Source organism: Narcine bancroftii, chromosome 1 (assembly GCF_036971445.1).
Source record: "Narcine bancroftii isolate sNarBan1 chromosome 1, sNarBan1.hap1, whole genome shotgun sequence".
In the NCBI taxonomy this organism is placed as follows: domain Eukaryota; kingdom Metazoa; phylum Chordata; class Chondrichthyes; order Torpediniformes; family Narcinidae; genus Narcine; species Narcine bancroftii.
The window spans coordinates 419,159,484-419,186,418 of record NC_091469.1 but is presented as its reverse complement, the minus strand read 5'-3'; the positions used below and the strand labels follow the sequence as shown (position 1 = coordinate 419,186,418).

The following is a 26,935-nucleotide window of genomic DNA, read 5'->3' as shown; positions in this document are numbered from 1 at the left end:
GTTGCTTGAGGCTGCCAGTTGCTTGATTTGTGGATAACTGGGATTTTACTGTATTTCCAAGTCGTGATGATGTGTGATTGCAGGCTCCTTTATTTTGGTTTCTAAACCTAAGTTGACATTGAATTTGATATTCTAACAGAAACACCTGGTTCATGATCAGATTCCTGAATAATCAATGAACCACAGACACTGCTTTACTTTTTGTGCACTATTATTTTAATTTGTTTTATAGTAATGTAGTAAGATGGTTATAAAACGAATGTTTGCACAAAGACGCTGCTGCAAAAACACTGAATTTCATGACAATAAATTTGATTCTGATTTCTAGAAGTCAGTACACGTATAATGTCACTACAGATCTTGTACTCACTTCCATTTGGTCGGCCCAGTGTTCTCTTGGCAAATAGAGAACAGTTGTTACAGTTTAAGTTTATAATGATCTGATTGTACATGTTAAACATTGTGCAGGGAGGTGGGACTAGAAAGGGGTGTTTGGTTCGGTGCGGACTAGAAGGGCTTAATGGCCTGTTTTCGTGCTATAATTGTTATGTTATGTTATGTTCTGTGTTTCTCATTTAAAGTTCTTCCATCCACTTCTTTGAGGAAATGTAAAATTATGTCCAAATGATCTAAGCAGCAGAACAAAAAGTTCTGATATTTGGATCAATTGACTAACAGGAACTTCTGTGCAAAATCTCAGAAAATCAAAGGGAAAGTTTCCTTTTGCTGAAACTGCTCATAATTTGTCCTATTGTAACAAGATTACAAAATGTCTCCTGACATACCAGAGAGTGAATTCCTGTGGGGCTTGGTAAATGTACTGGTGTTTAGAAAGGTGCTGGTCTGTGGCTGGGTTGCTGCAAATGGCTAGAAAAAGCTTTAATCTCCATTTATCTGGTCACTGGACCAGATTGAATTGGAGCTGGCCTTTGGTTTACAATTACCCTCTCATTTGCAGTAATCCACTGCAGCAGCATGCCTCATTTATCTCTCAATAAAACTGCACAAGGCAACTGCTTTATAGAGCCAATCATGGCTGAGTTGATAACATTCTTAATTCTGATATCAGAAGACTGTAGAATGAAATACTTCTACAGCTATGCAAATGCAAAATTCTGCAGTACACTCAATAAGACTTTGAACAGAAATCCTAAATGGTTTTATTAAAGGGTTCTTTATTTAAAAAAAAATCAGGAACTCTGAAAAGCTGAAGAGAGATGATCATATCTCCAACCAAGGATTATTTGATCATAATCTTGCTGGGTCCAACTGGATGGCCTGTATTTTTTACTTGCAGCAGAGATCATCTTTATGCAGAACTTGGTGCTGGACCATATGGTTGGCACCATAAAAATATAACCCTTTGATTCTTTGCATGTTTATCTGAATAATACTTGCTATTGAAAGTGAAGACTTGCCATTTCCATTCAAAGTGTGTTGCTAAACAAGAAAATCTGCTGTTGCTGGGGTCGTGTGCTGGAGAAACTCTTCCTATGGATGCTACATGACTGGCTGAGTTTCTCCAGCACATTTGTACATTCCATTTATTTATACAAATTGTATATTTGTACATTATGCTCCTTTCAGTGTTCTATAGGAGCTCTGTTGAGAGTAGCCTGCCCGGCTGCATCACAGTGTGGTACGGTTGCTGTAGAGCATCAGATCAGAGGGCTCACAAAATCAGAGGACCTCTACCACCCGACATGCAGCATCTTCCAGCTACTCCGGTCAGGAAAGAGATGCAGTAATATCAGAGCCAAAACCACCAGGCTGAGAAACTATTTCTATCCACAGGCAGTGAGACTGCTGAACAACTGAAAAACTGCTCATACAAATTCTCCTTAACTCTACTATTTATTTAACAGTCATTTATTTATTTTAATATTTGTATATATGTACTGTGCGTACATATTGTTTGTAAGTGTGTTTGCAGTATTTTGCCCTGAGGACTGGAAAACACTGTTTTGTTGGTTGTACTTGTACAATTGGATGATAAATACACTTGAACTCATTGATATTTCCCAGTATGTGAACCGATACGGTCATTATTTTATGCTCATCCTAAATGCACTTGAAAAGGTGGTTATATGGCTCCTCTTGAACTTCAGCAATTCTTCTGGTGAAGGTACATCTGCAATGCTTTTAAGTGAGAGTCCGCTGATTTTAAGCCCAATATCATTCCTATCAGCATTATATTTCCAAGTCAAGAAGTTTTGTGAGATGAAGAACTTGCAGTGGTTCTCCTAAGGTTTTTATTGTCTGGCTCTAGCTGGAAGAGATCATACATTTGTGAGGTGTTGTCAAAGCTCTTTGTAAATGGTGCTGAGTTCACTGGTAATGTAGTGTCTACTTTCCTTAAAAGTCACTTGCATTCTAAGATGTTGTTGTCTATGACTCATTCAATTAATGTGTACTAAAGTTAAGTTGAGTTTTCTAAAGTTTTATTCAAACACAAAACTTCAATGATTGATACATCATAAATGTCATTATAATACATTGGTAAATTTTCTCTACAGTAAGTTCTCAAATGATTATCAAAACATTCATTAAAGGTTGTTAAATATTGATATAAGCTGTTAAACGGTCAATGGTAAATATCGGAACATTCTCTTACCATCCATTTTGCGAACAAATGGAACTCTTATCTAATGAGCAAGCAGTGAAAACTGGTTATGACCCTGAAGCAAAGATGTTGCTAGGAGACAGCATAGAAATATATTCAACAAAAAAACCACAAAAAGATAAATAGCTAGCATAAAACACATTTAAACACCTAAAATTCCATCCCCTAATTATTTTGTTGAGACGTAATGACTAATAATAATTACACTTAAAAAAACAATGAGACACAACATTTCAAACATTATCACCAATCTGGACCAATGAAGTTGGTAGATCATGTAGTGACTAAAGTATAAAATACCACAAAATAAAGTCAGTTGGTACATGTTTAAAATTTCTCCACCTCTTGTTTTTTTTTAAAAAAAACAACCTATTTTGTTAATGAATCTGTTCAGAAAGCCAGCCTTTGTTTTGATCTGACCATGATGCACCAACCCCCTTTTGTCAGGAATGGTGTCAATAATTTTTCCAGTCAACCAGGAGTTTTGAAGTGCCAAATTATTCATGATAATCATAATGTCTCCTGGTGTAAAATTGCACCTGATATTAGATCATTTCTGTCATTCCTGCATTTGGGGAAGATACTCTTGAATTCATCTTTTCTACAACAAGTCTGATATATACTGTACTTGCCTCCACTTGTGACGAGCATCAATGGCTTAGTCTTATAAAGCAGAAGGTGTTTAGGATAAGTGCTTCAAGGTCATTCGGATCTGTAGAAGCCTTGGTGATTGGACAACTTTGACTTATCCATTTGATAAGTAGAAAGCCTCCTTGAAACAGATCAGTCATGACTCATAATGAAGAGCCATTGCTTCTTTTTCTGAAGCTGCAGAAGTGAGACAGTCATCCACATAGAAGTTATTCCTGATGGTGCTCAGAGCTTGAGAGCTAAACTGTTCCATATTTTTCCCAGAACACTTCCTAAGGGCAAAATTGTTACAACTTGGTGATGAAATCACTCCAAATAGATGCCCTGTCATTCTGCGTTCCACCATGTTCTGACCATAATCTCCATCAGGCCACCAGAAGAATACAAGACACAGTCATCCTTTGGTACTTTCACCTGGTGGAACATTGCTTCAATGTCTGCAGTGATGACAACAGGTTCTTGACAGAATCTAGTTATGACTCCTATCAACATAACTTGTCAGATATGGCGCTCCACAGTCAAACATCACTCTAAGATTCTTATTCTGTGGATGTAAAAATCCATGATATGCTAAATACCATTTTCTGCCATCACTACCTTCCAAGACATCATCTGATACTTTCTCTATATAACCTTTGGCTATCATGTCAGACATGAAATTGGCGTAATCTGAATGAAAGGAAGAATCCTTCTTAAATCTTCAGATTCAATGTATGTTGTTCGACAATGCTTCTCTTGTCCGGCATGTATATTTCTCTTTTCTTTAAAGGTAGTCCAATTCAATAATGACCATCAACTAGCTTGGCAGATTTCAAGACCAAATCCAAGAATTGCTTGTTCTCTTGAAGGTTCTTGGTCATCTCAAAGGCAGTCAGGAAAGTTAGTCCAACAGCTTATTCAGTTTCGCATCCAAACCCTATTGAGACTTGTCACTGACTGCTCCGAAGCAATATCATTTTTTTCTTTCTAATGGTCCATTAATCATCCAATCAAATGTAGTTTTAACAGTGTAAGGTCTGTCTCCCACACTCTATATTATCTCTAATGGTTCAAAAGCCTTTGGTACATCTGAACCAATCAACATCTTTATCTAAGAGTTGACATCATGGTTTATTGACGACCATGGTAGAGCCTTCTCTGCTGTGGCTTAGACCTTTGGTTATCCACTTGCAAACTGTTCCAGATAATATAGACAATCCTCAGAGTTTTGGCTCTTACTTTCAATACTACATTCAAAGGATCTCATGAACACTTGGAACTGAAATTCAAAAACTTGAATCTCCCTCTTGGGCAGAGAAGAAAGAGACTGTAACTGAATTAATGATGGAGCCATTTTGTTTTGCCTTCTCATGCCTAAATGCATTTTGTTCTGTTCACTGCTGCTTCATACAGGTTATGTAGCTGGAAAAGTCACATGTGCATACATGTCTCGTATTCATGGTACAAAAGAATCTGCCTCAACTTTTAGCATTTGAAGTATAGAAAACCTTGGAGCTTACTCCAGAAGCTCTTCATTTCCTTTCCCAATTTTGATATTTGATACACTGTCACTTAGTTGTATATCATCTTGAGTTCGAATTGCACGTCTTCAGCCATTTACATGCCGGTGACTTTAAATTCAGTTGATGCCCTCTGCAGTGCTTTCACAGAGTCTTTGTTCTCATCAGCTTTTCTTGAACAGCTTTGGCTCCACTTGTATCAAAGTGCCTAGATTGTAATTCTTCCAAGTTCCATGACCTTCATGTCCTTGATACGTCACCCTCCAGGGCAACACAACGGCTTTATCAGTGGCGGCCATTACACTCTTATCCATTCATGGCTCAGGCACCAAGCTTGCATAGCATTAACTCCAAATTGTCTTCACCTAATTTGAAATCCAATTTTCTATTAACTTCAGTTGTAGCAATTTATAGTCTCTTGGATGCCAAGAAATGTCATTGTCTCTGACTCATTCAGTTAATGGGGACTAAAGTTTTGATGAGTTTTCCAAAGTTTTATTCAAGCATATAAACTTCAACAATTGATGTATGTTGTAAATATTGTTATAATATGTTGGTCATAATTCACTACAGTAAGTTCTCAAACAATTATTAAAATGCTCATTAAAAGTTGTTAAATGGTCAATAGAAAATGTCAACATTCTCTTGCCATCCATTTCGTAGAACATACTATCTTCTAACAAGCAAGCAGTGAAAACTGGTTATGACCTTGAAGAAAAGATGTTGCTAGGAGACAACATAGAAATATATTAAACAAAAAAAAAACCCCACAAACAGACGTGGTGAGCATTAAACACATTTTAACCCCTGCAGGTAGAACAGTTGTGAATGTACGGATATTTGGAATAAGTACAAATTAAGTGGTTTGCTTTGACCCAGAGGGTGTAGAACTTCTTTAGCCTCATTGAAGCAGCAAATTCAGACAAGTGGATATTATTCCACTGTCCTCTTGAATTTTCAATGGTGGAAGGACTTTGGGGAATTGTAAGACAAAAAATATCTAACCTCTGATCTATTTCGTGTCCATGGTATTCATATGATAGGAGTATTTGTGTTTGCCAGTTAAATTTTGCCAATCAAGTTTCCTGGCTTGAAAATTAATTAGTTCAAATGTAGAATTTAATTTCTTTGAGTTAATTAAGGTTTTAAAAATGGATATTTATTGAACAAAAACATTTTTGTTTTAAGTCTGCAGATGCTGCAATTGTAGTTCCACACAAAAGTGCTGGAGAAACTCAGTAAGTCACACAGAATTCCTTGTGTCACAAAGATGTGTAGACAGAACAGAGAACACTACAGCAGAGTACAGGCCCTTTGGCCCTTGATATTGTGCTGACCCATATATTCCTTAAAATAAAAAGTACTAACCCCTCCCTTCCCCTTAACCCTCTGTTTCTCTTCCATCCATGGGCCTGTCTAGGAGCCTCTTAAATGCCTCTAATGTTTCATCCTCCACTACCATCCCTGGCATTCCAGGCACCCACAACACTCTGTGTTTATATATTAAAAAAAAACTTACCCCTGATGTCTCCCCTAAACTTTCTTCCCTTCCCTTTTACTAGAGTACTCATGTCCTCTGATGTTTTCTATTCCTACCCTGGGAAACAGGCATTGGCTGTCCACCCTATCTATGCTTCTCGTAATCTTGTAGAACTCTATTAAGTCTCCTAACATCCTTTTAATAAATCCCAGCTCTGCTCACCTTGCCTCATAAGACTTGTACGGATTGAACTCCATCCGCCACTTTTCTGCCCAACTCTGTATCCAGTCTATATCCTCTTGTAACCTTCAACAACCTTCAGCTCCATCCACAACTCCTCCAACCTTTGTATCATCTGCAAACTTAATGACCCATCCTTCTGCCTCTTCATCAGGTCATTTATAAAAATCACAAAGGGCAGGTGTCCCAGAACAGATCCTTGCAGAACACCACTAGTCAGAAAAAATACTTTCCTTCCACTATTACTCTCTGCTTTCTACCTACAAGCCAATTTTTTTTAAATCCACACAGCCAAGGTGTATGGATCCCATGCCTCAAGACTTTCTGAACGAGTCTGTCATGGGGGATCTAGAACCAGAGAACTATAGAACATTATAGCACAGAAACAGGCCTTTTATGACCTTCTAGTCTGTGCTAAACCATTTTTTTTTGTTGCTTAGTCCCACTGACCAACACCCAGTCCATACCTCTCCCATCCATATACCTGTCCAAATTCCTCTTAAATGTTAAAATTGAGCCAGCATTCAACACTCCAGCTGGAAGCTCATTCCACATCCCCACCTCATGTTCCCCCTCATATTCCCATTAAACTTTTTCTTTTGCTCTTAACCCATGTCCTCTGGTTTATATCTCACCTATCCTGAGTGAAAAATGCCTATCAACATTTACTCCATCTATCCCCCTCTATCTAAATACCTCTATCAAATCTCCCCACATTCTTCTACGCTCCAGGGAATAAAGTCCTAACCTCAGTTCTTGAAGTCCAACCAATGTCCCAGTAAATCTCTGCACTCTTTTAATCTTAGTGATATTTTTCCTGTATTTAGGTGACCAAACCTACACACAATACTCTATATTTGCCCTCACCAATGACTTAATAACTTTAACATAACATCTCAACTCCTGTACTCCATTCTTTGATTTATGAAGGCCAATATGCCAAAACCTCTCTTTACACCCCTATCCACCTGTTTTTCCACTTTCATGGAATTATGTATCTGTATTCTCAGACCCCTCTGTTCTACTGCACTCCTCAGAGCCCTACCATTTACCGTGTGTCCTTTCTTGGTTTGTCCTTCCAAAATGCAGCATCTCACACTTGTCTGCTTTAAAGTCCATCTGCCATTTTCAGCCCATTTTCCCAGCTGGTCCAGATTCCTCTGCAAGCTTTCAAAACCTTTGTTGTCCACAACGCCTCCAATCTTTGTGCTATCTGCAAACTTGTTGAGCCAATTTACCACATTATAATCCAGATAATTGAGATGGATGACAAACAGCAATGGTCCCAGGACTGGTCCATGAGGCACACCACTAGCAGGCTTCCAGTCTGAGAAGCAGTCATCCACCACTACTCTCTGCCTTCTCCCATCCAGTGATTATCAAAATCAGTTCACTACTTCACCATGAATACCTAGATTCTGAATCTTCCTGTCTAGCCTCCTATGCAGGACCTTGTCAAAGGCCTTGCTAAAGTCCATTTAGACAACATCTGCAACCCCATCATCTTTCCTGGTAAAATCCTTGAAAATCTCTATAAGATTGGTTAAACATGACCTATCACACAACAAGCCCATGTTGACTATCCCTCATCAGTCCAAGGCTATCCAAATAATTGTATATCTGATCTCTTAATACACCTTTCAATAATTTACCTACTACTGATGACAGGTTCACAGGCCTATAATTTCCAGGGTTACTTTTGGAGCCTCTTTTAAACAACATGAGCTACCTCCAATCCTCTGACACCACACCCATGCCAAATGACATTTAAAATATTTTTTCCAGAGTTCCAGCAATTTCTACACTAGCCTCCCTCAAGGTCCAAGGGAATATCTTGTCAGGCCCTATGGATCTATCCACCCTTATTTGCTTTAAAAGGAGGAAATGCTTACTGTCTTACTCTGTATATGTCCCATGACCTCTCTGCTTATTTTCCTTACTTCCTATGACTGTGTGCCCTTTTCCTGAATGAATACTAATTTTCTTTTGGGGGGGGGGGGTCCATTTAGGGCCTCTTATCTATTTGGCTCCATACAAAGTGGACTTCTCTGATCTTCAAGGGGGTCAATACTATCCTTTTGCTCTTAATATAACCTGCAGAAACCCTTAGGATTTTCCTTCACATTGTCTGCCAAAGCAGCCTCATGTCTTTTACCCTTTCTGATTTCTTTCTTGATATTTTTCTTTCATTTTTTTATGCTCCTCAACTACCACATTTTGCTTCAATTTGCCTATACCTGTTCTGAGCCAGATCTCCAAAATCCCTCAAGGTTCCCTGTGCTTTTTAACATTGTCTTTCATCCTAACGGGAACCTACAAACTCAGTACTCACAAAATCCTCCACTTACCTTACACATCCTTGCCCAAAAACAATTTATCCTTTCTCATTTCCTCAAAGTTGGCCTTTCTCCAATTTAGTTAGGTCCAGACCTATCCTTCTCCATAATTAACTTGAAACTAATGACATTATGATCACTGGACCCAAAATGTTCCCCTACACATCTGTCAGCTGTCCTGTCTTGTTCCCCAATAGGAGATCCAATATTGCACTCTCTCTAAATGTTGATTTGGAAAACTTTCCTGAACATATTTGCAAAATTCAAGCCAACTGGCCCTTTTACAGTATGGGAATCCTGGTCAATATGTGGAAAGTTAAAATCTCCTACTATCACTTGTGTTTCCTCTAGCTGTCTGCTATCCTTTTACAGATTTGCTCCTCCAATTCTTGCTATTGGGCAGTCCATAATACAAACCTATGAGTGTGATCATACCTTTCCTGTTCCTCACCTCCACCCATACACCCTCAGTAGACAAGCCCTCTGGTTTACCTGATATTTTCCCTGATGATCAATGCCACTCCTCCCACTTTCATTCTCCCCCCCACCCCCACCCCCACCCCCCATTCTCTTGCATCTAAAACAATAGAAGCCTGGAACATTGAGCTGCCTGTCCTGCCCCTCCTGCAACCAAGTTTTGCTAACGGCCCCAATGTCATAATTCCATGTGTCAATCCACGCTCTAACCTTGTCTGCCTTTCCTACAATACTCCTTGCATTGAAATGGATGCAATTGAGAACATTTCCACCAAATTTAACCTGTTGACTTCTAAAGATGCATGCATTTTTAACGTAATCGTTTCCCTCCTCCATTCCTCTCTATCTGCTCTGGTACTCTGGTTCCCCTCCCCCTGCAAATCTAGTTTAAACTCACCAGAGCAGCACTAGCAAACCTTTCCACAAGAATATTAGTCCCCCTCCAGTTCAGATGCAGACTGTACGTCGGAACAGGTCCCACCTTCCCTGGAAGAGAGCCTCAATGAACCAGAAACCTAAAGCTCTCCCTCCTGCTTCATGTCTTTAGCCACATGTTAAGCTACATTATTTCTAACCTCACTGGCATTTGATAAGGGTAACAATCTGGAGATCATTACCCTGGAGGTCATGTCCTTCAACCTAGCGCCTAACTCCCTGAACTCTCCTTGCAGGAGCTCCTCACTCTTCCTCCCTACGTCATTGGTCCTTATGTGGATCATGACACCTGCTGCTCACCCTCCATTGTGAGAATGCTGTGAACTCGATCTGAGATATCTCATCCTGGCACCATGCATACAATCCAGGATTCTTGATCTCTTCCACAGAACCTTTTATCTGTTCCCCTAACTGTGGAATCCCCTTTCACTACAGCTCACTTCTTCTTCCTTCCCTTTTTAGCCAGAAGACCAGAATATATGCCAGAGACCTGATTGCTATGGCTTGTCCCTGGTAGGTCGTTTTTTCCCCAGTAGTATCCAAGATAGTATACTGTTATTGAGGGGGATGGCTACAGGGGTGCCCTGCACTGCCTGCCTGTTAACATTTCTTCTCCTGACTGTCACTCATCTACCATCCTCCTGCCTCCTAGGTGTGATAGTGTCCCTGTGACTCCCATCTATCAACCCGTGTGCCTGCTGAATGATTCGGAGTTCATCCAACTCCAACTCCAATTCCTTAACTCAACTTGTGAGGAGCTCCAGTGGATGCACATCTCACAGATGAAGTCGTCAGGGATACTGCTGGCTTCCCTGATGTCCTCACTTTGCCAGCATTCCCTACCTTGCCTACCATTCTCACTGTCTATGACTAGAGGAACAAAATATATATATTAAAAAAAACTGTGCCTAGCTGCTGAAACCTTTTTTTTACCCCTCTAATAGGGTAGCCCTTTCTGACTTCAACTCCAATTATTCCTCTCCTTTTAACTGTTCTCCCTGAAACTTGTTGAGCAAAAGCATTACTACTCATCAGTGTTGTCAAATGCTTTACTAAAATCCATGTAAATCACATCTATCTCCTTCCCCTAATCAATTTCTTTTGTTACCTACTCCAAAAGCTCAATTAGGCTCGTGAGGTATGACCTTCCATTCAAAAAACCATGCTGACTATCCTTGAGTGGACTGTACCAAATGAGCATATTCATAGATCCCATCCTTAAGAATCGTCTCCAATAGTTTGCACACCACTGACATAAGAGTCACAGGTCTATAATTTCCAAGATTCTCCCTATTACCTTTTTTTAACGAGGGGACTACATTTGCCATTCTCCAATCCTCCGGCTCCTCCCCTGTAGCTAAAGAGGACTCAAAGATCACAGCTACTGCCCCAGCTATCTCTTCCCTCACTTCCCATAGCAACCTGGGGTATATCACGTCTGATCTTAGCTGGAGAAAACAGAAGAAGGTTCCACTACCTACTCCATATTTCTATTTTAGTTGATCAAAAGACACGAATCCCTGCTGCATACCAGTCTTCAATGTATCTTATTCCTGTCATTACCAGTTTAATATTCTATTGTCTATATTCGTAGGCAACACATTCTTACATAATGGTGCTCTTAATGTTGTCCCTAATTAATTTTTCCAATACACTATTGATTTATTGTTTACTCTAATCATATGTATAATTTTTTTGTTATTGACTTAATATTCCACTTATTGATAAAATCCTTCACTCTCCCCACTTTTATTGAGTATAGTCCCATTTGAATCCAAGAGAGGAAAGATGAAAGAAATCTGACTTGTGCTGACAAATAATACTTTCTAAAATCCAGTAGCCTAAATTCTCCTAGTTTATAATCCCATGTTAATTTTTCCAGTGAAATTCTTGGCACCTTATTATTCCATAGGAATTGCCTAATACCATTATTTAATAATTCAGACATTTTTCGGCAAAGAAATAGGCAACAATTGGAAAAAGATATTGTAATCCTGGCATCACTTTTATTTTGACACAGTTAACCCTTGCCATCAAAGGAATCGGCAGATCTTTCCATTTCTGCAAATCCTTCTCTATCTTCCCCAACAGGGGAGTATAATTTAATTTGTACAAATTTTATAGGTTATTATCAATCATGATTTCTAAGAATTTAATTCTATCTACTTTCCATTTAAATCAACTCCTATTTTGATATCTTTCATAATCAAAATTTGTCAATGGCATTATTTCACTTTTATCCATATTAATTTTACAACCTGAAACTCTTCCATATTTTTCTAGTGTTTGCAATTTCTCCCGAGACTCAGCCGGATCAGATAAATATAATTGCACATCATCAGAAAATAGGCTGATTTTTATGTTCTTGTCTAACTTTGAAGCCTTTAATATCTAGATTTCTCCTTGAAATCTCGGTCAGCGGTTCAATTGCAAGAATAAAAAGAGCTGAGGGCAGGGAACACCCTTGTCTACTCGATCTACTCAGAGAGAAAACTGCTGGTATTTGACTATTAGTTATAATTTTGGCTTTATGATTTATGATAGAGTTTTAATCCAATTTATAAATATACTACCTATTTCAAATTTCTCCAACATTTTAAATAAGAAAGGCCATTCTAAGCGGTCGAATGCATCTTCTGCGACGTGGGAGACTATTATACTGGAATTCAATTTTGATTTAGCCATATGTATTGAAAAGTCTACCCAGACTATTTGAAGAGTGTCTTTCTTTAACAAATCCCACCTGATTTGTATGCGTCAATTTCGGAAAATATTGTCCCAGTCTATTAGCTAACACCTTCTCCAAGATCTTGTACTCAGCTTTCAAAAATGAGATGGGTCGATATGATAAGGTTTTTAATGGACCCTGGGTTTTTTTTGGCTACACTAATAATAGGTGTTGAAAAAGAGTTCGGGAGAGTCTGCGTCTCCAGTGCCCAGTCTAGCACTTCCATTATAAGAGGTATCAACAGATCCTTAAATTGTCTACACAAGTCAGGCGGAAACATCCTCCCCCAGAGATTTATTAGCCTGCAGAGTGTTCAGAACCTTCTCAGTTTCTTCTCTTGTTGAAGGGGCATCTAACTGTCTGTTTTCTCACCTCTAATTTTGGAAGCTCAGTACTCACTAGGATCTCTTCCATCTCATTATCATCTCCTAACAATTCTGATTTATATAGTTTTGCATAGTATTGTCTAAAAATATCCTTAATCTCTTTCTGGTTGTATGTTAAAATATCGGCTTCTGTTTTAATTGCATTTATTACCCTCTGACTCCTCTGATTTCACTTGACAGGATAAGATCTTGTGTGCTCATTCTCCTAATTCATAATGTTTTTGCATAGTTTTTAAAATAGTTTTTTTTCTGTTTTATTCATTTGTAATGTGTTATATCTATTTTTTTTTTCTAAGAGTCTATTTTTTTTGTAAACCTGTTCTCTGATATTCTTTCTCCAGTTCTGTTATCTCTTTCTCCAACCATTAGGTTGTCATAAGATTTTTTTTTGTATAAGAAATAATTTGCCCTCTCAGATGAGCTTTAAGCATACCCTATATCAAAATGCTGTATCAGTGGAGGAGAGATTTGTCTCACAAAATAGTTCTATCTGTTTCCTAATAAACTTATAGAAACCTATCCTTTTCAATAACATGGCATCAAGATGCCATCTGTACACATTTTATTGTTTTTCCACTATTGCAATGGTTAAGGTTAATGGTCTGACAGTAGCCGTGCCAAGTATTCAGTTTGTACCACTCTGGTTTTTAACTGTGCAGGCATTTAAAAAAAAAAAATCCTTGTATGTGAGTTATATACCCTGGAGTAGAACAAGTAGTCTCTCTCTGGGGGGTTGAGTTGCCTCCAAATATCAATCAGATTTAAATCTTTCATCATTTTTCAGCCTTTGCCTTTGTTACCGTTCTCACTGATTTATCCAATATCAGATCTAGACAGAAATTAAAATCCCCCTTGACCAATGTATTTTGTTTATCTTCGGCTTTAAAGATTACCCTCTTAGAATGGCCTTTCTTATTTAAAATGTTGGAGAAATTTGAAATAGGTAGTATATTTATAAATTGGATTAAAACTCTATCATAAATCATAAAGCCAAAATTATAACTAATAGTCAAATCCTTCATAAAGATTTCATTGTCATAACTTGGAGCATAAAATTTATAAACATTCAGGATTCTGCATAAATTTTACAATGTGCTATTACAAGCCTTCTGCCTTGCTCAATCGTTACATCTTCTATTACCGGTACATTTTTATTAATTAAAATCGCTACTTCTCTCACCTTCAAACCCAAAGAAGATAATATTACTTGCCCCACCCATCCTCTTTTTAATTTAGCATGTTCCGATTTAGTATGATGTGTTTCCTGCAGGAAAACTACATCCACATTTGGTTTTTAAAAGTTTTTTAAATTTTGGGGTTTTTTTGTTTCACTAGTCCGTTTAGCCTGTTTATATTCAGATTAATAAACTTTAACATTCTATCCATTCTTATTTTTAAAACAAATATTGTTCAGCAATAAAACCTTTTAAATTATTCAAATAATAGCAATCTTCTCCCTTTAAAAAACATATATAGTGCCCCTGCTATGACAGTGACTTAAACAAAAAAATCCTGGAAGCCCATGAAATTTTCTGAGAAAGAAGAACTCCTCCCTTTAGCACCATATTACAAAACTGCTCCTCTTCTGGTGCCTCTATCCCCTCCTAGACCGGCGTCTCCATCCTGCTACTATTTTTTAACAAGTTCTCGCTCCATACAAATATCCATAACATTTAACAATAAATACAAGATGGTTCAAAAATACTCTTTTTACTTGGTCCCATTGTAAACATTCTTCTTAATCTTCTTGTTTAATATATTTAATCTTTTTATAATCTTCTTAAAAATTCTTGCACTTCTTCCTTTGTCTTGATAAAATGTCAATTGCCATCCGTTATTTCGACCCTTAGAATCGCAGGATATATCATTGAGTATTTTGTGTTCCTTGACTGCAATATCCTTTTTGCATCGTCAAACTCCTTCCTTTGCTTAATCAAAGTTGGGCTAAGGTCTTGAAAGAATAACACCTTTCTGCTGTGGATCTCAAACAGGCCATTGCTTGAGATCCACAACTCCCAAAACTGCTTCCCATTCCCAGTAACTCAAAAGTCTCATCATGACCGTCCATGGTTGTGGCTCATCAGATCTTCTGGGTCCAGGTCTGATGAGCCCTTTCTAAATGTAGTTTTCTCTGAATTTATTTTCTCCTAATGCTCGTGGGTTCCAAGCTCACCAGGTCTCTCCCTTTGCTCCCTTCCTTCAAACCAATAATTTGAATATTATTGAGTTTACTGAATAATGTGGTCAATCTTATCCAGAATAGCTTGTTTATCCACTTCTTCGCATCTTTTTCCAAAGCTTTCAGCTTTTCTTGCATTTTAACCAAGTCAACTTCCACTTAACCCATCATTCCATTAAATTATCAATTGACTCTTTAAATTCAGTCATCTTCTCTCATTGCAGGTTCAACACCCATGAAATGATTGCATAAAGTCTCCATCTTCTCCAGGACTCCCCAGCACTGCCGGGTTCAGTTGGTCCCAAGACCGATCTTGTGCCACTCCCTTTTGGGCTTTCACTCAATATTCCTGGATGAATCAGTGCTTCTTCTGATTTTGTGTTTTGCTTTCTTGGCTTCTTGGTGTTCATTTTGTTCATCCACATTGGGGAAAAAAAATCTTAATTTTAAACCTTTAAACCATCTTTTTTAAAACTCAAGGAGAGCTTCATCACATGGCCATGCCCCCCCCCCCCCCACACTTCCTCTTCATTAATTTCAACACTCTTCAGCACACAAGCCTGTTCTATTCCAACCCCACCTTGAACAAGGTCCTTTTCTCTTGTGAATATGGAGGCAAAGTATTAATTTAAGACCTTCCCAACCTCGTACACCTCCAGGGATGTTTTCTTCTTTAACATCCCCACTTTTGTTCTCATCTTCCTTCTGTTCTTCACATATGCTAAGGCCTTAGGCCCCTTCGAGATCTTCCAAGTCTTTTTTTTTAAGCTCCTTCTTGGCTACCATATACTTTTCATGAGGCCTTCCTGTTTCCTGCTTCCTATATCTAATATATGCTTCCTTCTTCCTCTTAACTACTTGCCTCACCTGATTTGTTAATCACGGTTCCCTTTTCCTACCATATTTTCCTTGTCCCATTGGGACAATCCTACCCTGAACCCAGCACAAGTGGTCCCTATACTTCCTCCACGTTAGTTCTGTTCTTTCACCCTTAAACATCTATTTCCAATTACTTTTGCTAGTTTTTGCCTCATCCCTTCCTAATTAGCCCTTCCCCAATTAAGCACTTTCCCATTTTGTCTGTTTTTATCCTTTTCCGTGCCAATGCAAAAGCTCAGCAAGTTGAAGTCACTCTCACCAAAATGCTCCCCCACCGAGAGGTCCACCATCTGACCAGGTTCATTACCCAGAATTAGATCCAGTATGCCTCTCCTCTTGTCAGCTGATCCTACTTGAACACACCTGACAAATTCAGCACCATCTATCCGTCTTGTAGTCAGTAGGTGCTAGTCAATATTAGGTAAGTTGAAATCACCCTTAACTACAACCTTGTATTTCCTGCACCTTTCCAACATCTGTCTGCTTATTGCTCCTCGGTAACCCGAGCACTATTTGGGGGCCTGTAGACTACTCCCAGCACTGTGATTGCTCCCTTCCTATTTCTGACACACCCACATTGACTCAGTGGACACTCCCTCTGCAGTGTCCTCCCTTTCTATAGCCGTGATGCTATCCCTGACCAGTAATGATACTTGCCCTCCCACCTCTCTCGTCCCATTTTGGAAGGACAAACCAACGACCTACACAGCGAATGGTAGGGCACTGATGAATACAGATACATAAGTCACTGAAAGTGGCATCACAGGTGGACAGGTTTGTAAAGAGAGGTTTTGGAATTTTGACCTTCATAAATCAAAGTATTGGATTGGAAGTTATGGTAAAGTTGTATAAGACATTAGTGAGGCTATGTGTTTAAACAATCTTTATTCAGTTAATGTCTCACTAATTAAAAAAAAAAGGTTAAACAACAAAAATCATTTTAAATTACATAATAATTATCTATACTGATGTGCACGAAGCCAAACCCATGACTTCGACCAGCTTGTTGCACATGAGTGGCAAATGCATGGGACACCATCCCTCTCAGGATTGTGGGTGAAACCTCGCATTTTGGGTTGGCAGTAGTTTAAGAAATTAGAAAACCATCAACTTATCAAGGGCCATTGGGGATAGACAATTAAATACAAAGCCCATAATCTCTTGAATAAAAATAATAAATTTTACTGTCAAATTTAACGAACCTATTTCAGTAAAACACAATGGAATCTATTTATAAATATGATTAAAATGTGTTATCACACTTTTCTGAACATTTTATTTAAATTTCATATATTCATTAATGTCCAAGTACAGAAATATCCTTCATTACATTATAAACAATAAAAATACATAGTATTGGCCCATCCCTCCCATACCCTCCCCCCAAAATAATGCCCAATAACATAAAAAGAAAGAAAGAGAGAATTACACACACCCACCCCACCAGGAGTTGAGAAGGTTTGAGGTCTAGGAACATTTTCATAATGTAATACCTACAATATGTAAATGTGGGCACCAAATTTTAAATAAATTATCATATTTATTTTTCAAATTATATGTACTTTTTTCAGCATATTACCTATTCCCAAATTTGAATCTAATTTCCATGAGACTTCTATAGTTTTCCTTTCAACTATGTGTTATCATTTTTTATTCTAATTATCACTCAGTGGTAGCACATTTTCTTACTATCCTCCCTCCCAGCCCCACCCTTAATTGTTTACCTTTGAGCTCCTCTCCATTTGCTTACCGTAAAATATACGGACTAACTACCAGCAATGATTAATTTTTGGAAAAAGTTTCACTCCTCAAGTAAATCATGAAAATTTGTAGACACCATAGTTGAAGTAAAAACACAAAATGCTGGATAAGCCTTGCCAGTCAGTGTCCTTCGATGACACTGTTTGACTTGCTAAGTCCTTGGTGTCCTTTGAACAGCGTAGTTTGATGAAGGGCTCAAGCCTGAAACAACAGTTATGTATCTTTACCTTTGCGATATAAAGGACACTTCTCCAGCATTTTGTGTTTTTACCTCACTCCTCGGGCAACATCTTTAGTTAAACCAGCTACTTTCTCAATTTTTGACTGTTGTCTTTTCTGTTAGAAGGACTTGAAGCTTTCTTGCAACCTTACTGTCACTGAATCCCTGGTACATGTTTTTGTTGATACAGGCTTGATTAAATCGATGGTTTCCTGCCGGTCCTCCACTTTCAAGATTTAAATTTATCACAAACCTGTCATAACTATTCTGTATCATGTTTAACTCCATCATCACTCCTGATCTAGTTAGTTTTTTTTTATCAACTCTCAACATCAAAATAACACTGCAAAGTGACATGCTCCATTCCCTCACATCTTGCACATAAGTACCCACTTTCCCTTCTTCAATTCTGCCAACTTTTTCATTCCAGCATCATCAGAACATCTGTCCAGTTCTGGCCCTTTTTGTACTTGAACCTCCCATTTGCCTCCTGAATGTTGATTACTCACTTCAGCTCCACAAGCTTTTGACTCTGAATACTTTGATCTTTGCATTAAACAGTTTTCTTTAAATATCCACCTCTTTGAATATGCTTTTTGTCATTCCTTCAATTAAATCTCCATTAGGTTTACTTATCTTTTTTGTTTTGTAAAGGTCATGAAGAGAATGATGCAAAATACTTGTGATTATTTTTGTATTGATAGAAATAATGCAACATATCAATCACCATGCTCTTTTTGTTTCCAAATAATGCAAGAATAACTTCTAAAATCACAACAGAGGTCATCAACAAGCCAACATTAATGAGTTATTGTTATTATTGACCAATGAAGGAAAATACCCAGTTCCAATGTGTTGGTAGCTTTAAAATCTTTGTAGGTTCTTTGCAACATCAATTAAGTCACTCAGTTTAGTGGAGAGGAACCTAAATGGTCTTTAGAATGGTTTCTTCCAAATTTCAATACAAAATAATGTATCCTAGCTTGTCTGAGCAAACTGTTAATGTAATATTAATTTGACCCATGCTTCTTGTTTTAAATGTGCACAATGCAGAAGTTGACTTTAAATCCCCAAGGTAGTTGAAATTGGTTTTGTTTGTTGAAAATCAGAAGTGGTCCAGCCGAAACGTGCTGCTAGAATAAAACAAAATAGTGTTGTACTAAAAAAAAATAAAATTCTGTAGCTACTTTGTGCTTTAGCATAATATTTCTTGATCAACAAACACTACTACGAAAAACATTTAATGAGCAGAATACATAGGATATTTCTGTGTACAAATTGGCACTGGCTATTCAATAACTAATGATGTCATTTTTAAAAATATTATCTCAATAGACGTGAGACTACTTTGGAGTTTGGCAGGACTCTACAAACAAATTCAAATCATTCTATTGAAGAAGGTTGCTGTATGAGGTGGTCTTTAACCATTCCATCCTTGTTCATACATAGTTTACTATTCCAATTGTTATTGTAACAATTATGTTTTGAATAAAACATGTTACAATATTTAATTGATATCATGTGAATGATTTTTGACGTTATTGTACACATCACATTATCAAATGTGGAGTGCACAATAATGGCATAACTAACCACTATTAAACTCAATAATACAATTTTGGCTTGAGTCTCACAAGATTGAAACCAAATTTACTTCAAATGCTTGCAGGACTGTTCAAAGGAATCCCTAATGTTGGCAAGATCCTAGAGTTAGATAAGTTACCAATCTGTAGTGCAAATGCCATAGAATTGCTTCAGCAATAAAAATACAAGGCATTTTTCAGAACTTTTATATTGCTGACTTGCAATATACCATCAGGTAGAGTCATCTGTCCTACCAACTGTTGGCAAACTTGAAGAAACAAAGAAGCAAACCTAAATTATTACCACGAGAGAGTCTCCAATTGAGCAACAAGTGGTGAAATATAATTCAAAACTGAAATTTAGGAACATTGTTGTTTGTTTAATAGAGAGATTCACATGGCTACTCGGGCCCACCTATGGACGGTGGAAAGATCCAAGGGAGCGGTGAGGAATTGGGGAGGAGTTCTGAACCTTCAGTCTTCTTGTTATTCAGTTTGTTGCAAAGTTTAATGAAGAAGCCAGTGCAGTAATTTTCTGGCCTGGCTCGGGTGGCAGCAGTGTGCAAAATAAATGCCGATAATGCATTCTTACGAGAGCTGGTCTCAGTGGCCACCATGATGTACTGGCGTTACTATTTCCCCCTGTGCAACAACCAGGCACCCCCACACCACTCAGTGCCACCGCCAACTCCCCCCCCTGTACACCACTCAGCGCTGCGACAAACAAGCCCCCCCCCCCCCACCAGCGTTGTATGGGGGGTGCTCGATATTTGGCCTGGAAGTCAAGCAGGCCAAAAAATTTTGGGAACCACTGGTTTAATAGATAAGAAAGTACACTTGTACTATGGCCAAATGCAGGATGCTTTTTATGAAAGATCTGTATTTAAAAAAAAATCGAAACCCAAAGGCCGAGGACAAATCTGATTGAGCTATGTAAATATGAGAGGCATTGATAAGGAAGTTGGTGAGAAACCTTTCCCTTTAAAAGAAAAGTAGATGTACATGGTCTTTGCCCTCAGACAGCTCCAAGAAAAATGCAGAGAACAAAACAAAGGACTCTACATCACCTTTGTTGACCTCACCAAAGCCTTCGACACTGTGAGCAGGAAAGGGCTTTGGCAAATACTAGAGCGCATCGGATGTCCCCCAAAGTTCCTCAACATGATTATCCAACTGCACGAAAACCAACAAGGTCGGGTCAGATACAGCAATGAGCTCTCTGAACCCTTCTCCATTAACAATGGCGTGAAGCAAGGCTGTGTTCTGGCACCAACCCTCTTTTCAATCTTCTTCAGCATGATGCTGAACCAAGCCATGAAAGACCCCAACAATGAAGACGCTGTTTACATCCGGTACCGCACGGATGGCAGTCTCTTCAATCTGAGGCGCCTGCAAGCTCACACCAAGACACAAGAGAAACTTGTCCGTGAACTACTCTTTGCAGACGATGTCGCTTTAGTTGCCCATTCAGAGCCAGCTCTTCAGCGCTTGACGTCCTGCTTTGCGGAAACTGCCAAAATGTTTGGCCTGGAAGTCAGCCTGAAGAAAACTGAGGTCCTCCATCAGCCAACTCCCCACCATGATTACCAGCCCCCCCACATCTCCATCGGGCACACAAAACTCAAAACGGTCAACCAGTTTACCTATCTCGGCTGCACCATTTCATCAGATGCAAGGATCGACAATGAGATAGACAACAGACTCGCCAAGGCAAATAGCGCCTTTGGAAGACTACACAAAAGAGTCTGGAAAAACAACCAACTGAAAAACCTCACAAAGATAAGCGTATACAGAGCCGTTGTCATACCCACACTCCTGTTCGGCTCCGAATCATGGGTCCTCTACCGGCACCACCTACGGCTCCTAGAACGCTTCCACCAGCGTTGTCTCCGCTCCATCCTCAACATCCATTGGAGCGCTTACATCCCTAACGTCGAAGTACTCGAGATGGCAGAGGTCGACAGCATCGAGTCCACGCTGCTGAAGATCCAGCTGCGCTGGATGGGTCACGTCTCCAGAATGGAGGACCATCGCCTTCCCAAGATCGTGTTATATGGCGAGCTCTCCACTGGCCACCGTGACAGAGGTGCACCAAAGAAAAGGTACAAGGACTGCCTAAAGAAATCTCTTGGTGCCTGCCACATTGACCACCGCCAGTGGGCTGATATCGCCTCAAACCGTGCATCTTGGCGCCTCACAGTTTGGCGGGCAGCAACCTCCTTTGAAGAAGACCACAGAGCCTACCTCACTGACAAAAGGCAAAGGAGGAAAAACCCAACACCCAACCCCAACCCACCAATTTTCCCCTGCAACCGCTGCAATCGTGTCTGCCTGTCCCGCATCGGACTTGTCAGCCACAAACGAGCCTGCAGCTGACGTGGACTTTTTACCCCCTCCATAAATCTTCGTCCGCGAAGCCAAGCCAAAGAAAAGAAGATGTACTTAATTTTTAATTTTGTCTGAAGGCTGTGGATAGTTCTTATACTGAGTGAACATCAATGCAAAGGTTGAATGCCTTCCAATATTGGCATGCAGCTTGGGAATGGTTTGGAGTTTAGATTAGTTAATTTTTCTCTTTTCCTTTTTTCAATTTACCGATGAATAATACTGGCATGAGGGAAAAAAATTCTATGACATTGTGGTTGTCTGCTTTATGCATTATTTCTTTATGCATGTACTATTATGTAAAATTCATTAAAATGTTGAAAAAGAAAAAGAATGGTTTCTGAAACTGATTTTGTAAAATTATTATAGCTTGATTGCATAATTCAGTTATTGTGGTTCATTAGTCTTGACAAAATTGTATGATTTCTTTAACCTATATATACATTAAAATTAATCCTTTATATGACATGGATCTTGTTTAAAGATGATCATTTTTAATCTGCACCTTCTGTGCACATTATTTGGACTAGCAGGACATTTTCGAACCATAGAACATTAATGCACAGTAACAGGCCCCTTCAACCTTTAGTCTGTGCTGAACCCTTTTTTTGCCTAGTTCCACTGACCTGCACCCAGTCCATGACCCTCCATACTTCTCCTATCCATATACCTGCCCAAATTCTTCTTAGACATTAAGATTGAGCCCACATTCACCACTTTAGATGGCAGTTTATTCCACATTCCCACCACTCTTTTTAAGAAGTTCCCCTCAGACTCTTTTTCCCTTTCACCCATGCCTTTGGTTTGTATCTCGCCCACCCTCAGTGGAAAGAAGCCTACGTACATTTATTCTGACTATTCCCCCTCATCATTTTAAATACCTCTATTAAATCTCCCCACATTCTTCTACACTCCAGGGAATAAAGTCCTAACCCGTTTAGCCTTTCCCTGTAACTCAGTTCCTGAAGTCTGGGCAACATCCTAGTAAATCTTTTTTGCTCTCTTTCTACATTATTGAAAAAAACATACAAATGCTGGAGAAACTCAGTAGGTCAATTAGTGCTTTTACATAGGAAAGGTGAAGATACATCATCAAGGTGTGGGGGTACATGAGAGATGTCTGAACAAAAGGGGTGGGGGGGGAGGGGGGTCACTTAACCATGTTGTCAACAGAATCCTGTGTTTTACCTTCTACCTTATTGATGTCTTTCCTGTAGTTAGTTGTCTAGAACTGCACACAATACTCCATATTTGGCCTCACCAATGTCTTGTACAACTTTACAATAACATTCCAACTCCTGTACTCAATACTTTGATTTTGAAGGCCAATATGCCAAAAGTGCTCTTTACAACTCTATCAACTTGTGATGCCACTTTAAGGGAATAATATATCCATATTCCCAGATCCCTCTGTTGAACCACACTCCTCAGTGCTTTACCATTTACCTTTATGTCCTTTCTTGGCTTGTCCTTCCAAAATGCAACACCTCATACTTGTCTGCCAAGTCACATGTAACAAACAGTAACGTAGCTTTAACTTGCCCCAATGAGCCAGAATTTCAGTTGCCCAGCACATTTTAAAAGCTGCCTGTTCAAAATAATTGTGAATCATAATAAGTATCTTACAATGCATCTGGAATGTAAGAAAAAGCTTGGTTATGTTTTAAGCATATTAAGCACGTAGCCAAAACCTGCTGAACATGCAAAGGTCCAGCATCATGCAAAGCATATTTGGCATCTTTCCTGTCAAATTTGCATTTGTAATTGTAAGGTTCCTGTGATGCGCTGTCGGTCAGAAGAATGATTCTTGGAATAGAAAGATTGGCATATGAGGAACATTTGACATCTCTTGGACTCCTAAGAAGGAGGGGAAACCTCCTACAAGCATTTTGAATGTTGAAAGGCCTGGACAGAGTAGAAATGGCCAAGTTGTTTCCCATGTTAGGGAGTCTAGTGCAAGAGGGCACAACTTCAGGATTGAAGGGCACCCATTTAAACAGAGATGTGGAATTTCTTTAGCCAGAGAGTATTGAACCTCTGGAATTTGCTACCATGGGTAGTTGTGGAGGTCAAATTGTTGGCTGTATTTAGGGCAGAGACTGATAGGCATCTGAATAGTCAGGGTTACAAAGTTTGAGAAGGCAGGGGAGTGGGGCTGAGTGGGAGAATGGATCAGCTCATGATGGAATGGTAGAAAGGACTCGATGAGCTGAATGACCTACTTCAGCTCTTGTATCTTGTGGTCTTACTGCCTTATTCATCCCTCTCATGATTTTATACCCTTCTCCAATGTTATCACTCAGTCTGCTATCCCTATATAATCTTTCCTGATAACACCAGCCCCAGCTACATCCTCATTAATATTTTCTGCCCTCTGTGCAACTTAATGCCATCCTTTCTATAATTGCTATATCTTGTACAGTTGTAACTTCATGGCATAACTCCTGTATTCAATGCCCCTACCAATCAAGGCAAGCCTTCCAAATTCTGCCTTCACCACCCTATCTAACTGTGTACTGACTGTCATGAAACTATGTACCTGTAACCCTAAGTCTCTCTGTTCTGCTCTGATTTGACACATTTAAGAAATTCCATTGCATCCATGTCTTTTGCACAAGAGAGTCCCAGTTAATGTGAGGGAAGTTAAAATCACCTATTATTCATGTAGCTCTCTGTGATCTCCTTTCATATTTAATTCTAGCTGATCATTGCAGGAATAATCACTCAGGAAAAAGTAATCACCCCCCCCCCCCTCCGCCTTGTATCTGTTCCACCCATGTAGCCTCATTGGACAATCCCCCAAGAATAACCCAAAATGCAACTCTTCCCTCCACCTCTCTCACCTGTGGCATCTCTACCCTGGAATGTTGAGCTGCCAGTCCTGTCCCTCTTTCAGAGATGATTCTGTTATGACAACAATATCCCAGACTATGTACCAATCCACACCCTGAATTGTTCTTCTTTGCCTGACTGGTTTTCTGTATGAATATGGATGTAGTTTCGAATAAGATTGGAATGTTGATATATTTTTAGGTTGGGGAGGGAGATTTGATAGCACTGACATGAATGTATACAATAATTTATCTTGGTATATTTGGCACCTTATTATTTGAATTGCATAATGATAGATGATGCAAGTAGTTGAACCACTGATGCTTTGCAGACATTCATTTGCTCTCGTAGGTTATTTTTAAATTGCATTGGTGTGGGAGAACCTGTCCCAAGAGGAATTCCTTTCAGATGTTTTTATATGGAAGAAATGAACACATTCTGACAACTGGGCACTACTCTCACCCAATAAATTGTCAAAAATTAAAATGTAATGATTATTTTTTTTGTTATTCAACTTTTTGGAATGTGTGTCGTTGGGAAGCCACAGCTTTTGTTGTCGACAGTTAGCTGTCATGGGAAGTTGCTGGTGAGCCGGCCCACAAATTTTTCAGAGAGCATTTGAATTAATCACATTAAGTGGAAGAGCGCATTTAGAATTTCCTCTCCTATTGGCCATTCGTCAACAGATGATTTTATAATTATTCAATGGTTATTCACCAATATTAAGACTAATCATTAACTGAATTTAAATTACACAGCAGCCATAGATTTAGGACAGCAATTCAGCCAATGGGCCAACATCAGAAGAATGAGTAGTGAATCATATAAAAATATGAAAGGGATAGAAAGGAGGGGAACAGGTTGTTTCCATTGGTACATGAGACAAGAACCAGAGTACATAGCCTCAAGATTCAGGGGAGTAGATTTAGGACAGGTGAGAAGGAATTGCTTTCCTCAGAGAATTCTCTGCCCAAGGAAGCTGAAGAGGCTGTCTCATTCAATATATTTAGACACAGATTTTTGCATAGAGGAGGAATTAAGGGTAATAAAGAAAAGGCAGGTAGGTGGAGTGGAGACAGCAGACTGGTCAACCATATCTTATTGAAAGGCAGGATAGGCTACATGGTTTATTCCTTCTTCTATTTCATGTGTTTCTATGTTGTACTCTTGATTTTTTTTCCACACAAATATTCAAAGACCAGTTTTTTTTCCTCCTGCTCTACTGCAGCAGGTGAAATGATTAGAATTGAAATCCTGTGATGCTAAACAAAAGCAAATCTATGGAAAAGAAACCCCTGAAAATATACCAACGAACCTATATTCCCCTTAGGTTTTGAAGGATGAGAGGAAAACAGAGTACCTGGAGGAAACCCATGCATACACTGGGAGAACATACCAACTCCTTACAGACAGCGCTGGATTTGTATCTGGGTTGTTGGCACTGTAATAGCGTTGTATTAACCGCAATGCTAACTGTACCAGCCTGGGCTGCCTATTCAAAAATATCTTCTTAGCCAAAGAGTGGATGGTGGCAACTCCACACAAAGCTCTCCAGAGAGACGACAGCAATAGCTTGCGCATGCAGTGCAGTTTTTATTTAAGGAACTATATGTGGGTTGTGAAAAGATAAAATAGTAACTAAAAACGTTACCTATCTGGAAATGAAACCATTGGTGGAACAAATTAAAAATGACCATTTTAAAGCAGCTGTTTAGCAGTTGTACCAACTCCAATTGGTGTTTGTGTAAAATTACACTCGGAACAGCAGGTGCATTTCACAATTTCAGCCTGTCAGGCTATTCGTTCCGATTATATAAAAAAAAAATCACTGATGTTTCCTCCCTGTTTTCCCACGTTGGCTATGTATTAGAATTCAGAGGAAAATTGCAGAGCTGATGTTAGCAGTTATTTAAAATGGATTTCAATGACGTGTTCAACAATATTCAGGCTCCATCTGTTTGATTGGAGGAAGTCAGAAATGTTTTATCACCTGAAATGACTGTGCAAAAACTGGGGGTGGGGGTGGGGGGGGGGGGGGGGGCGGGCAGATGTATGGTCAAATCATGTTTCTTCTACAAATGTTTTGCTTCAGTCTTTTTACTACTATCACATTTTTATACATGATAGGTGTTGTGCGACAAGTTTCAAGAATCAAGAGGCTATCTATCAGCAGAAGAAATTGAGAAGGGAGGGAGAAAACATGGGAACTTCTCCCACCCCCCCTCCCCCACTTCCAAGCCA

General features: G+C 39.1%; 1 protein-coding gene across 9 annotated transcripts in view; it reads left to right on the top strand.

Moving 5' to 3' along the window:
* The window catches only part of LOC138751589 (WAS/WASL-interacting protein family member 2-like), a 143,602-nt gene that overhangs the window by 74,985 nt on the left and 41,682 nt on the right, over positions 1-26,935 (top strand). For 2 of the 9 annotated variants that reach the window (XM_069914067.1, XM_069914066.1), the window contains exon 2: positions 5,962-6,011. The exons of 6 other annotated variants lie outside the window; for them this stretch is intronic. The gene's annotated coding sequence lies outside the window, so the exon portion shown is untranslated. Of the gene's footprint in view, positions 1-5,961; positions 6,012-10,203; positions 10,255-26,935 lie in introns of all 9 variants that reach the window. One more of the 9 variants, XM_069914065.1, reaches the window with a different exon arrangement.